Genomic DNA, 13,495 nt, shown 5'->3' on the forward strand with positions numbered 1-13,495 from the left:
GTTACAACTCTTCAAAATAATAGAACAAACTCTTCAAAATAAAGTTACAACTCTTCAAAATAAAGTAACAACTCTTCAAAATAATAGAACAAACTCTTCAAAATAAAGTTACAACTCTTCAAAATAATAGAACAAACTCTTCAAAATAAAGTTACAACTCTTCAAAATAATAGAACAAACTCTTCAAAATAAAGTAACAACTCTTCAAAATAATAGAACAAACTCTTCAAAATAATAGAACAAACTCTTCAAAATAAAGTAACAACTCTTCAAAATAAAGTAACAACTATTAAAAATAATAGAACAAACTCTTCAAAATAAAGTTAAAACTCTTCAAAATAAAGTAACAACTCTTCAAAATAAAGTTACAACTCTTCAAAATAAAGTAACAACTCTTCAAAATAATAGAACAAACTCTTCAAAATAAAGTTACAACTCTTCAAAATAAAGTTACAACTCTTCAAAATAAAGTTACAAACTCTTCAAAATGATAGAACAAACTCTTCAAAATAAAGTTACAACTCTTCAAAAATAAAGTTACAAGTCTTCAAAATAAAGTAACAACTCTTCAAAATAAAGTTACAACTCTTCAAAATAAAGTTACAACTCTTCAAAATAAAGTAACAACTCTTCAAAATAAAGGAACAACTCTTCAAAATAATAGAACAAACTCTTCAAAATAAAGTTACAACTCTTCAAAATAATAGAACAACTCTTCAAAATAATAGAACAAACTCTTCAAAATAAAGGAACAACTCTTCAAAATAATAGAACAAACTCTTCAAAATAAAGTAACAACTCTTCAAATTAATAGAACAAACTCTTCAAAATAAAGTTACAAACTCTTCAAAATAAAGTTACAACTCTTAAAAATAATAGAACATACTCTTCACAATAAAGTTACAACTCTTCAAAATAAAGTAACAACTCTTCAAAATAATAGAAAAAACTCTTCAAAATAAAGTTACAACTCTTCAAAATAAAGTTACAAACTCTTCAAAATAAAGTTACAAACTCTTCAAAATAAAGTAACAACTCTTCAAAATAATAGAACAAACTCTTCAAAAATAAAGTTACAAGTCTTCAAAATAAAGGGACAACTCTTCAAAATAAAGTTACAACTCTTCAAAATAAAGTAACAACTCTTCAAAATAAAGTAACAACTCTTCAAAATAAAGGAACAACTCTTCAAAATAATAGAACAAACTCTTCAAAATAAAGTTACAACTCTTCAAAATAATAGAACAACTCTTCAAAATAATAGAACAAACTCTTCAAAATAAAGGAACAACTCTTCAAAATAATAGAACAAACTCTTCAAAATAAAGTAACAACTCTTCAAAATAATAGAACAATCTCTTCAAAATAAAGTTACAAACTCTGCAAAATAAAGTTACAACTCTTTCCCTGTCCCTGTAATGTCTCACAGTGACCAGCAGAGGTCCCTGTAATGTCTCACAGTGACCAGCAGAGGTCCCTGTAATGTCTCACAGTGACCAGCAGAGGTCTCCCTGTAATGTCTCACAGTGACCAGCAGAGGTCTCCCTGTAATGTCTCACAGTGACCAGCAGAGGTCCCTGTAATGTCTCACAGTGACCAGCAGAGGTCCTTGTAATGTCTCACAGTGACCAGCAGAGGTCCTTGTAATGTCTCACAGTAAACGGCAGAGGTCCCTGTAATGTCTCAGTGATCAGCAGTGGTCCCTGTAATGTCTCAGTGACCAGCAGAGGGCGCCCTGTAATGTCTCACAATTACCAGCAGAGGTCCCTGTAATGTCTCAGTGACCAGCAGAGGTCCCTGTAATGTCTCAGTGACCAGCAGACGTCCCTGTAATGTCTCACAGTGACCAGCAGAGGTCCCTGTAACGTCTCAAAGTGACCAGCAGAGGTCCCTGTAATGTCTCACAGTGACCTGCAGAGGTCCCTGTAATGTCTCACAGTGACCAGCAGAGGTCTCCCTGTAATGTCTCACAGTGACCAGCAGAAGTCCCTGTAATGTCTCACAGTGACCAGCAGAGGTCTCCCTGTAATGTCTCACAGTGACCAGCAGAGGTCCTTGTAATGTCTCACATTGACCAGCAGAGGTCCTTGTAATGTCACACAGTGTCCAGCAGAGGTCTCCCTGTAATGTCTCACAGTGACCAGCAGAGGTCCTTGTAATGTCTCACATTGACCAGCAGAGGTCCTTGTAATGTCACACAGTGACCAGCAGAGGTCCTTGTAATGTCTCACATTGACCAGCAGAGGTCCTTGTAATGTCACACAGTGTCCAGCAGAGGTCCCTGTAATGTCTCAGTGATCAGCAGTGGTCCCTGTAATGTCTCACAATTACCAGCAGAGATCCCTGTAATGTCTCAGTGACCAGCAGACGTCCCTGTAATGTCTCACAGTGACCAGCAGAGGTCCCTGTAATGTCTCACAGTGACTAGCAGAGGTCTCCCTGTAATGTCTCACAGTGACCAGCAGAGGTCCCTGTAATGTCTCACAGTGTCCAGCAGAGGTCCCTGTAATGTCTCAGTGACCAGCAGACGTCCCTGTAATGTCTCACAGTAACCAGCAGAGGTCTCACTGTAATGTCTCACAGTGACTAGCAGAGGGCCCTGTAATGTCTCACAGTGACCAGCAGAGGGCCCTGTAATGTCTCACAGTGACCAGCAGAGGTCGCCCTGTAATGTCTCACAGTGACCAGCAGAGATCCCTGTAATGTCTCAAAGTGTCCAGCAGAGGTCCCTGTAATGTCTCAGTGACCAGCAGAGGTCCCTGTAATGTCTCACAGTGACCAGCAGGGGTCCCAGTAATGTCTCAGTGACCAGCAGACGTCCCTGTAATGTCTCACAGTGACCAGCAGGGGTCCCAGTAATGTCTCAGTGACCAGCAGACGTCCCTGTAATGTCTCACAATGACCAGCAGAGGGCCTTGTAATGTCTCACAGTGACCAGCAGAGGTCCCTGTAATGTCTCACAGTGTACAGCAGAGGTCCCTGTAATGTCTCAGTGATCAGCAGAGGTCCTTGTAATGTCTCACAGTGACCAGCAGAGGTCCCTGTAATGTCTCAGTGACCAGCAGACGTCCCTGTAATGTCTCAAATTGACCAGCAGAGATCCCTGTAATGTCTCAGTGACCAGCAGAGGTCGCCCTGTAATGTCTCACAGTGACCAGCAGAGATCCCTGTAATGTCTCAAAGTGTCCAGCAGAGGTCCCTGTAATGTCTCAGTGACCAGCAGAGGTCCCTGTAATGTCTCACAGTGACCAGCAGGGGTCCCAGTAATGTCTCAGTGACCAGCAGACGTCCCTGTAATGTCTCACAGTGACCAGCAGGGGTCCCAGTAATGTCTCAGTGACCAGCAGACGTCCCTGTAATGTCTCACAATGACCAGCAGAGGGCCTTGTAATGTCTCACAGTGACCAGCAGAGGTCCCTGTAATGTCTCACAGTGTACAGCAGAGGTCCCTGTAATGTCTCAGTGATCAGCAGAGGTCCTTGTAATGTCTCACAGTGACCAGCAGAGGTCCCTGTAATGTCTCAGTGACCAGCAGACGTCCCTGTAATGTCTCAAATTGACCAGCAGAGATCCCTGTAATGTCTCAGTGACCAGCAGAGGTCGCCCTGTAATGTCTCACAGTGACCAGCAGAGGTCCCTGTAATGTCTCACAGTGACCAGCAGGGGTCCCAGTAATGTCTCAGTGACCAGCAGACGTCCCTGTAATGTCTCACAGTGACCAGCAGGGGTCCCAGTAATGTCTCTCAGTGACCAGCAGACGTCCCTGTAATGTCTCACAATGACCAGCAGAGGGCCTTGTAATGTCTCACAGTGACCAGCAGAGGTCCCTGTAATGTCTCACAGTGTACAGCAGAGGTCCCTGTAATGTCTCAGTGATCAGCAGAGGTCCCTGTAATGTCTCACAGTGACCAGCAGATGTCCCTGTAATGTCTCAAAGTGACCAGCAGAGGTCCCTGTAATGTCTCACAGTGACCAGCTGAGGTCCCTGTAATTTCTCAGTGACCAGCAGACGTCCCTGTAATGTCTCAAAGTAACCAGCAGAGGTCGCCCTGTAATGTCCCACAATGACCAGCAGAGGTCCCTGTAATGTCTCACAGTGAACAGCAGAGTTCTCCCTGTTATATCTCACTGTGACCAGCAGAGGTCTCCCTGTAATGTCTCACAGTGACCAGCAGAGGCCCTGTAATTTCTCACAATGACCAGCAGAGGTCCCTGTAATGTCTCACAATGACCAACAGAGGTCCCTGTAATGTCTCACAGTGACCAGCAGAGGCCCTGTAATTTCTCACAATGACCAGCAGAGGTCCCTGTAATGTCTCACAATGACCAACAGAGGTCCCTGTAATGTCTCACAGTGACCAGCAGAGGTCCCTGTAATGTCTCACAGTGACCAGCAGAGGTCGCCCTGTAATGTCTCACAGTGACCAGCAGAGGTCCCTGTAATGTCTCACAGTTACCAGCAGAGGGCGCCCTGCCTCAGCTCACAGATTCCTCAAAATCTTAAATATTTTAGTATAAACTGTAACAGGAAGTAGGAGTCCTCGCTCTGACTTTTTCTTCTATTGGCTGCTTCACTCTCTTCCTTCATCATCATCATCATCATCATCATCATCATCATCATCATCATCACTTTATCTCAGCTCTTTTGTACTCTGATGAAGGAAGGAAGTCTGTCACACGCTCACCTTCCTCTGACAGAAAAAGGAAAAAAACTTACCTGAGCTTTTTATTTCTTCACTTCCTCAAATCCTCGTTTTGTTTTGGTAAATCTTTTTGTTTTTTTTCTGTTTGCCTCTCAATATTTAAAGGTTGTTTTTACATCAACACAGCAACAGAATTTCATTAAAGTATGAAGACGAAAGTGTGAAAAAGAATAAAACCGAAAGTTTCTGTAGTGTTTATCTACAGATACAGGACAGGTGTGTAGGCTGAGAGCAGGACTAATGAACATGATGCAGGGCAGGTGTGAAGGAGGAGGAGGAGTGAAGGAACACACAAAGGAAACAAACTGACATCAGATTAACATTAAAGTACAAATTCATAAATGTGAAAAAATAACAAAATAAGTCTTAAAGTCCAGTAGTACATGCAGCACGATGGGCCTGATTTACTAAAGGTCTACATGTGCAAACTTCACATCACCTGCAAAATAATGTGCAGTTTATCTTCTAACAGGAAACACTGATAATACACATTCTCCATTTAGTAGTTTACCGTAATGAATGTAATATTAGTAGTTTACCGTAATGAATGTAATATGAGGCGTTTTTACTCCAGTGTGTAAAATACAGGGAGGGTTAGGGTTCATTGTGATTCATCAAAGCTGAAGGTAATGTTGGTGACGGTTACTGTGTCTATAAATAATAGGATTGAAGGGCAGGTATTAACCTGCTGTTACTATGGAGACGAGGAGACGGAGACACAATGACACAATACACACACAACATGTTTTTTCCACCTGTGTTAATATTGTTGGAGTGTAATATTTGTGGTTTTACTAACAGCATCGACTTTGTCACTAATTCTCTCCCATAAAGAGTTGTTTCTGCTGTAACTCAATATGTTAACCTCTTCCACTAGAACCTCTAATTCCATCAGATCACATTATCTGTCCAAACTCGTCCAAACTCTCCATTATAGACTGGTTATAGACTGGTTAGACTGGTAAGACTGGTTATATACTGGTTATATACTGGTTATAGACTGGTTATAGACTGGTTGGACTGGTTATGAACTGGTTAGACTGGTTATAGACTGGTTGGACTTAGTCAGGATCCTCCTCCATCACTCAGAGTCGCTGCTGCTGCTTGTCTTTCTGCACAGCTGAATGAGCGCTCACTGTAAATAAGCCCCATCGTCCTCCACAGAAACATCACCATGGTGACAAGGCCAAGAGCTGAGACATCAGCTGCTGTAGAAACATCGGTTGCCATAGCAACGGTCACCGAGGAGCCAACATGGCTGTCAGTGGAGAGTCCAGACTAAGTACACACTAATATACACACCTATATAGACACACTAACATATACACACTAATAGACACATCCATATATACAGTATAGACTACTATACACACCTATATACACACTAAAATACACACTAATATATACACTAATATACACACCTATATATACACACTAACATATACACACTAATAGACAAACCCATATATACAGTAGACAGATATACAGATTGTACTGTATGCTGTCTATGGAAAGCACTTCATGCTCCTGGCTTTAAAAGTGCTGAATAAATACCATATTATTATTATTATGATTTACAGAAGCAGGTGAAGTTCCACACTACTAATAACAATAATAATAATAATAACAATAATAATAATAATAATAATAATAATAATAATAATAATAGAAACTCAAGCAGAACCCAATCATCATTTTTTTCTTGAGGAGTTTTTGAACGTTTCATTGAAATAAATGAAACTGTTGTTGATTTGAAAATGTTTTTAAAAATGATTATTTCACTCCATTATTAATATTTATGTGATTGCTTAAGTCATAAATATTAATGTAAGAGTCTCTTAAAGGGGCTTTCCACTCATTTTAACAGCTTTAATTTATTCATCATGCGGCGGTTCATTTCCTCTCTGTCCAGTCTGATGATGTCACAGTGACGTCACAGTGATGTCATCAGGGTTGCTTCCATCTTGGACTTGGAGACCACAAAGTCTTCACAGATGGTCTGCAAACTGGACCAGAGGGTAAGGCTCAACAGCAATGCATCATGGGAAATGTAGTCACAGGAAGTGAAACTCGCAGCAGAAATGCATCATGGGAAATGTAGTGAAAGGAAGTGAAACTCACAGCAGACGTGTTTAAATGTTCACAGTTTACTGACGCTTGTTTTACACGAGTTCAGGGTGATGAGATCCATCAAACATCCCACAGTTTCATGGACGTCATGATTCACATTTCATGTACACAGAGTGCATGAAAACAGAAATACTCAACACTTCCTGTCTCATCACATACACACACACACACACACACACACACACACACACACACACACCTCCCTCTCTGACATCACACAGACTCAAACCTGAGCACGAGACGTTACAGTGCAGTTTAACAGAAGGACTCGGTCCCCTCTGATTGTTTCAGTCACAAAACCTGAAGACCAAAATCTCAAGTGCTATAACGTTCACTTCAAGAGAACAGTGGAGGAAAAAAAGAAAGAAAAGCTTTTAAAAAACTTTCTAATCAAACTTTTCATCCTCAAGAAGGAAAATATATTTTCATAAATTTACTCTCAGATCATCAACATGTTGGAAAATATGCTGTTTCTCATATATTCTCATACTGTAGTGTATTTTTGATTGTACTGTATGCTGTCTATGGAAAGCACTTCATGCTCCTGGCTTTAAAAGTGCTGAATAAATAACATATTATTATTTTTATTATGATTTACAGAAGCAGGTGACGTTCCACACTAAAAACTATAACTATAAACGATGTGATGAACTATAACGTCCTGTCTATCAGCTGCAGGTTCCAGCTGTGTCTGCAGCTAATGAGAATAGATATAGATGAGCTGTTACTGCTTGTTGTATAGAGAAATAAAGGGAAAAGCAGAAGGGTTTACAGGCTTGGTGCTGATTCAGTGTGTTGATCAGAAGTATTTCAGTCACTAGTTGCTGTGATGTCCAAACTGAGCCGACACACAGCAGCACATGTTGAAGCAGAGACTCACAGTATGAGCTCACATCTGAACATGAGAAGATTTATATCACATTATAGATAGAGAACAAAGCTCCAGCATCTTTGTATAATAAACAGAGACAAACCTCTCTAAAGAAATCACCTCTGAATCTGTGCTGAGAGAGTAAAGCTGCATTACAATAAATACATATCAATAAATAAAGTCATAATTAAGGTGATATTTGGAGGTTTTGAAGTTTTACTGTAAATGTCAGGCTGCTGTTTGGTTTATAGGAAGGATTCTGATTGGCTGTCAGGCTGCTGTATGGTTTATAGGAAGGATTCTGATTGGCTATATGGTTATCTTTATAATTATAGTCATAGTTCTTGGTGTGGGCAGGCCTTTATTCTCCTTTATAATTCAGCATTGTACTCTCACACATTGGTTCTCCAGCTTGTTCACATCGAGGACCCTTAAACTGTCAACTGATAACTGTTTTTATTACAGAGAGTATAAAACCCAAACAGTCATATTCTGTCATGTGTTACTTATGGATGAAATTATAGTGAAAACTTATTCCCCTTTTTTGCTTGGGACCCCTGTAACCAGACCTCACTGTGAGAACCACTGCTCTTACTGATCACGGTTATTTGTCTCACTCAGATTAGTTGATCAAACTAAAAGTAAAAAGGACTCTTTGGACATTTTGGGCCAACGTTGAAATGTCTTCTATGCTAATCAGGAGTTAGCATGCTAGGTTCAGACGGTGATAATAAAGCTTATTTGCTAACAGTTATTTTACACTAACATCTACATACTGTACGTACAGTAGCATAGCAGGATGTTGGTGAAAAGCAGAAATAATCGATTCCAGGCAAAATAACATATATATAATATATAAAAACTAATATGATTATAAAATATACTTTTACATCATACAGTGAGTTTTCTCCTCTAGATTGTCCACAAACCAAAGTTACACAATATTTTTTTGGCTAAACACGACTAACAAGTTAGTATCAAACTTTATATTCTCTTTCTTGCATGGACACACACACACACACACACACACACACACACACACACACACACACACACCTTCAGTATATCTTATATTTCCTTAAAACTCCAACAGAATATGAAAATAAATGGCCATTTTCTTATATTTAACAAAATTGCATTGAACAGTTTCAGTATATAACACATTATTACATCATAACATTTAACCCTGATTAACTTAACTCCACCATTAAAATCCATCCACGTCTTTCAAAGGTGCCTGTACTCATATTATTATTAACCCTCCTGTCGTCCTCCCGGGTCAAATTGAACCGTCTATTTTGACTGTTCCTTCTTTCCTTCCTTCCTTCCTTCCGTCTGTCCTTCCTCCCTCCTTCTCTCTTTCATCCCTTCCTTCTGTCCTTCCTTCCTCCATCCCCTTTTCTTCCCTCCTTCTTTCCTTCCTCCCTCCCTCCTTCTCTCTTTCTTTCCTCCCCCCTTACCTTCCCCCCTTCCTTCTTTCCTCTGTCCTTCTTTCCTTCCTTCCTCCCTTCCTCTTTTCCTTTCTCCCTCCCTCCCTCCCTCCTACCTTCCTTCCTTCCTTCTTTCCTCTGTCCTTCTTTCCTTCCTTCCTCCCTTCCATCTTTACTTTCCTCCCTTCCTTCCTCCCTTCTTTCCTTCCTTCTTCCTCCCTCCTTTTCTTCCTTCTTCCTCCCTTCCTTCTTTCCTTTCCTCCCTTCTACCTCCCTCCTTTCCTTCCTTCTTCCTCCCTCCTTTTCTTCGTTCTTCCTCCCTCCTTTTCTTCCTTCTTCCTCCCTTCCTTCTTTCCTTTCCTCCCTTCTACCTCCCTCCTTTCCTTCCTTCTTCCTCCCTCCTTTTCTTCCTTCTTCCTCCCTTCCTTCCTTGACTCGAGGACAACAGGAGGGTTAATAATGTAATCCCACTGACAGTGAAGGATGCTTGTGGTCCTGTTGTCACAAACTAAATTAAAACTACTTGAAGTGAATCACTGAGAATCTGACAGGCTGGATGAAATATCATTAAAGTAAGTACCTTTATTTTGGTGAATTTGCTGCTGATATCTAATTCTGAACTAAGCTTTAGATGCATGATTCATGCTGTGTTACTGCTTCAGAGGGCAGCATGGTGTTTACGCAATAACTGTCAAGAAATGAAATGTATTAAAAAAGAAGTTTGACATTTTGGGTAAAAAACAGTTTTCTTAATGAGAACATGAGAAGATAGAGTAATTATAACTAGGGATGCTAGATATTGACTTTTCTGCCGATATTCGATATTCCGATATTCCGATATTCCCCAACTCTTAATTTCCGATACCGATATCACCCGATACCGATATTTGCAGGCTTTTTAAACCAAAACTATTAGGTAACAACATAACATATCTCCTACTGTTGAATTAATACATTATGCTTAATTTTACTGTGATGCTCCACTGGATGCAAACATAAATGCAACATGGCTTTCCACATGTAAACACTGTCTGTGCAAAATAAGAGAACAACTTCAATTCAAGTTATGGAAAAAAGTGCCAATATGTCACTGCTATATTTATTATGCTGCTTTTTAAATTACAAATTTACTATCCGTAGGGAACACTTGGAAATAGTTCCAAATCACAGACATAAGCCCCGTTTCTGGAGGCGAGACCTTTTATAGGAACGTCCTCTCACTCGTTCCTCTCAGCTGTTGTGTCTCCAGCAGAGTAGGACCCAGATAGGACCCAGATAGGACCCAGATAGGACCCACCGGATTCTGACAGTGACGTCACAGAGGCGACTCGCCGAAAGCATAACAGAGAAAATGACAACGAGGAGGTAAACCTCGTTTCTGTTTTTTGTGTATGAACTTGTTAGCCACGGTTAGCCATGGTTAGCCACGGTTAGCTACGGTTAGCGACCCACGAGTCTAGCGTGTTTTTGTTATACGTCATCAAGCGCCGGTAAACGTCCCATGCTGCGTTCATGCAGGCTCGGAAATGCTGAAGCCTACAGAACAAATATCGGTTATAAAAACCTGATACCGATACTTCCCGATATTACATTTTTAAGTGAATATCGGCCGATAATATCGGAGGGCCGATAATATCGGACATCCCTAATTATAAGCACATCACAAAGAGTGCAAGGCTATTGGAAAAGTAACACCTGCACATTTATTTGAAAAGTAAATCTGTCCATCAAATATGAAGCTACATTTAGGAGACATTAGTGTTTCTGATTTTCTTTATATACACTGCTCCAGGTGTATATGTATGTTCTGGGGTTTTACTCAAGAATAATCATCAGATTGATTGATTAAATAAAAATAATTGTTAGTCCTACTTTGGTCAAACTCATTCTTCTCTCTCCTCCATCCTTCCTGTCAGATGATACACAGTTGTTTATGTCTGTTTGTATCTCAGTTCTTTCAATGCTCTTATTACCTCAGAGACATTTTAAATATTCAATGAGAAAAAGATTTTTGTAGGTTTGAAACAATGAAAACGACTTTTTTTATTCTGTATTTTTAAATATACAGAACAACAGTTTTTTAAAATTCATTGTTGTTTGTATTTTGTTTCATCCCCAGTAACTCATATTCTTCACATTTCCAGCTCTATATTTATATTCTGGTGCTCCTTCTTTACTCAAAATGTCAACTTCTCAAATCCATAAAAACCTCTAGTTGTGTTTTTTTTAATGTGCTGGATGATTTTAGCAGTTTCCTCCTGCTCTCAGTCTTTATGCTAAGCTAACCACCACCTAGCTGTAGTTTCATATTTAACAGACAAATATTATATCTGCATCAATCTTCTCATGTTACTCTTCTTTCACAAATTGTTGAGCTATTCGTTTTAAGATAAAAAATCCAGTGCTTCTGATTGTTGGCAGCGGTCACAGCAGACCAAACTTTATGTGCTAAACAAAGACGGAAATCATCTTCAGATCATAATATATAATAATCAGTAAACGCAGCAGAGGACAAAACTAACGTTTCCAGTTGCTGTCAGTCCTGTGTGGTGACACTCCAAACCTGTGCTATCACACGGAGCTTAAAGTGGTAAAGAGAGAAAGTGGAGAAAGTACAACATCGTGGTGAAACAGCATCTCAGAGGATGGCGGTTTGATTATAAAGGTGCAGAAAAGCTCCGTTTGGCATTTCATGGCACACAGATGGAAAAAAAGGCAGTGAACCAGAAAAAAAAGATGGAGACACTTTTTCCACAAGGCAGCACAACCGTGTGATATTTCAAACCAGTCCAGGAGGTCTGGTGTGTGAAGAACCCGACCAGTCCAACCAGTGAGCTTTAGTCTCCTTTCATACTGCAGATATGAAGGTGTGTAGCAGGATGTGGGCCGCAGGTGTCTTCAGGGCAGGATTGTCACTCATTTATGCTTTATGCCTTATATCAGACTTTTTCCTGAAGAGCAGGTTGGCAACTTTCCTCCTGATCTCCATGACGTTTACCTGACTTTCAGGCTCCGATCAGACAGAAGGTCCAGATTCACTACGATGGTGCTGTGAGACCAACTCAACTTTATTATAATTAACTTTGTTTATTAAAGCTTGTACATTCCTTCAGTCTGTCCTGTCTGTGAGGACTTTAAACTATATGTTAGTTTTGAATTGCATAAAGTCTGTTCAGTCACAAAGAGTCATGGTATTGCTGAACTCACATAGCAGCTTTTAGCTTCTTTTAGCTCAAAGTTTTGGTTCTTCAGCTGCAGATGGACTGTTATTTAAGTCCTTCAGGCTCTTATCAAACACTACAAACCTCTCATCATTTCAGAAAGTTTATTGTTTGATTGTCTAAGTTTGAATATTCTTGTTTGTCTGACTGCTGTTTGTTCAAACTAGCTACCTAGCTTACCTGCTACCGCAAGCTAACCGCCAGAGAGCGCCTAAGGAGTCGTCTTCAGTCTCTCAGTGTGAAACTCTTTTATTCTCTTTTATTCACTCGATATGTTTGGTTCGTAACGTCTGTAAATTTTGACGGAGGACCTTTGAGGGCTGAAAGTGAAACAGATTACATCAAAAATCATTATGAGACGATGACATTAACTGCTGTAGGTATAAAAGCTGCATGTTGCCTGAATGTGTCTGTCAGTAACTCTAACCCAGCCAACAGTTAAACCATCTGTTTGCTCTTAATACTTATTTTTAGAAGATTCTGGATTTACAACAATATTCACAGAGAGCTGTCTCACTAAGTGTTTTTGGGTTGAGATGAATTTGTCAAATAGAGCTGCAAAGATAAGTGACTAATAGATTAGTTGCCAACTATTAAATTAAGGATAGAAATTTTCACCATTTTCCGGACCAAACTAATTGATGACTTAAAAAAACAATGAACAGATTAATCAATAATGAAAATAATTGTTAGCTGCAGCTTTACAAAATACTGTAATTTAAATAGGAAGACTAACGACCACTTTGTGAAATTTAATAAAGAATAAATAATGTAGAATTGATAGATGCTTGTTTCACTTGTCACTGAAGAACTCATTTTACACTTTTCACCACACATATCTTTACTGAATCTGGACCTGAGTGTCGGACCGAAGGTTTCTATCCAACAGTAATAACCGTCGGAGTTTCCCCATCAGACAGTAGTAACCGACAGCAGAGGGCTGGGACAGAGCTGACTGTCCGTCTCCACTCTCGTCCCGTGAGTCAGCAGCTCCTCCACAGTCGTCCAATCGTCGAGCAGCTTGCTGTTCCTCAGCCTGTTCTGCTTCATGTGGCTCAGCTCCAGCACCGTCTGAGATGACAGCGGCCCTTGAAGTCCGCCCGCCTGCTCCTCCCCTCCTCCCCTCCTCTCTCTGTGTTG

This window comes from Scomber scombrus, chromosome 10 (assembly GCF_963691925.1).
Source record: "Scomber scombrus chromosome 10, fScoSco1.1, whole genome shotgun sequence".
Taxonomy (NCBI): Eukaryota; Metazoa; Chordata; class Actinopteri; order Scombriformes; family Scombridae; genus Scomber; species Scomber scombrus.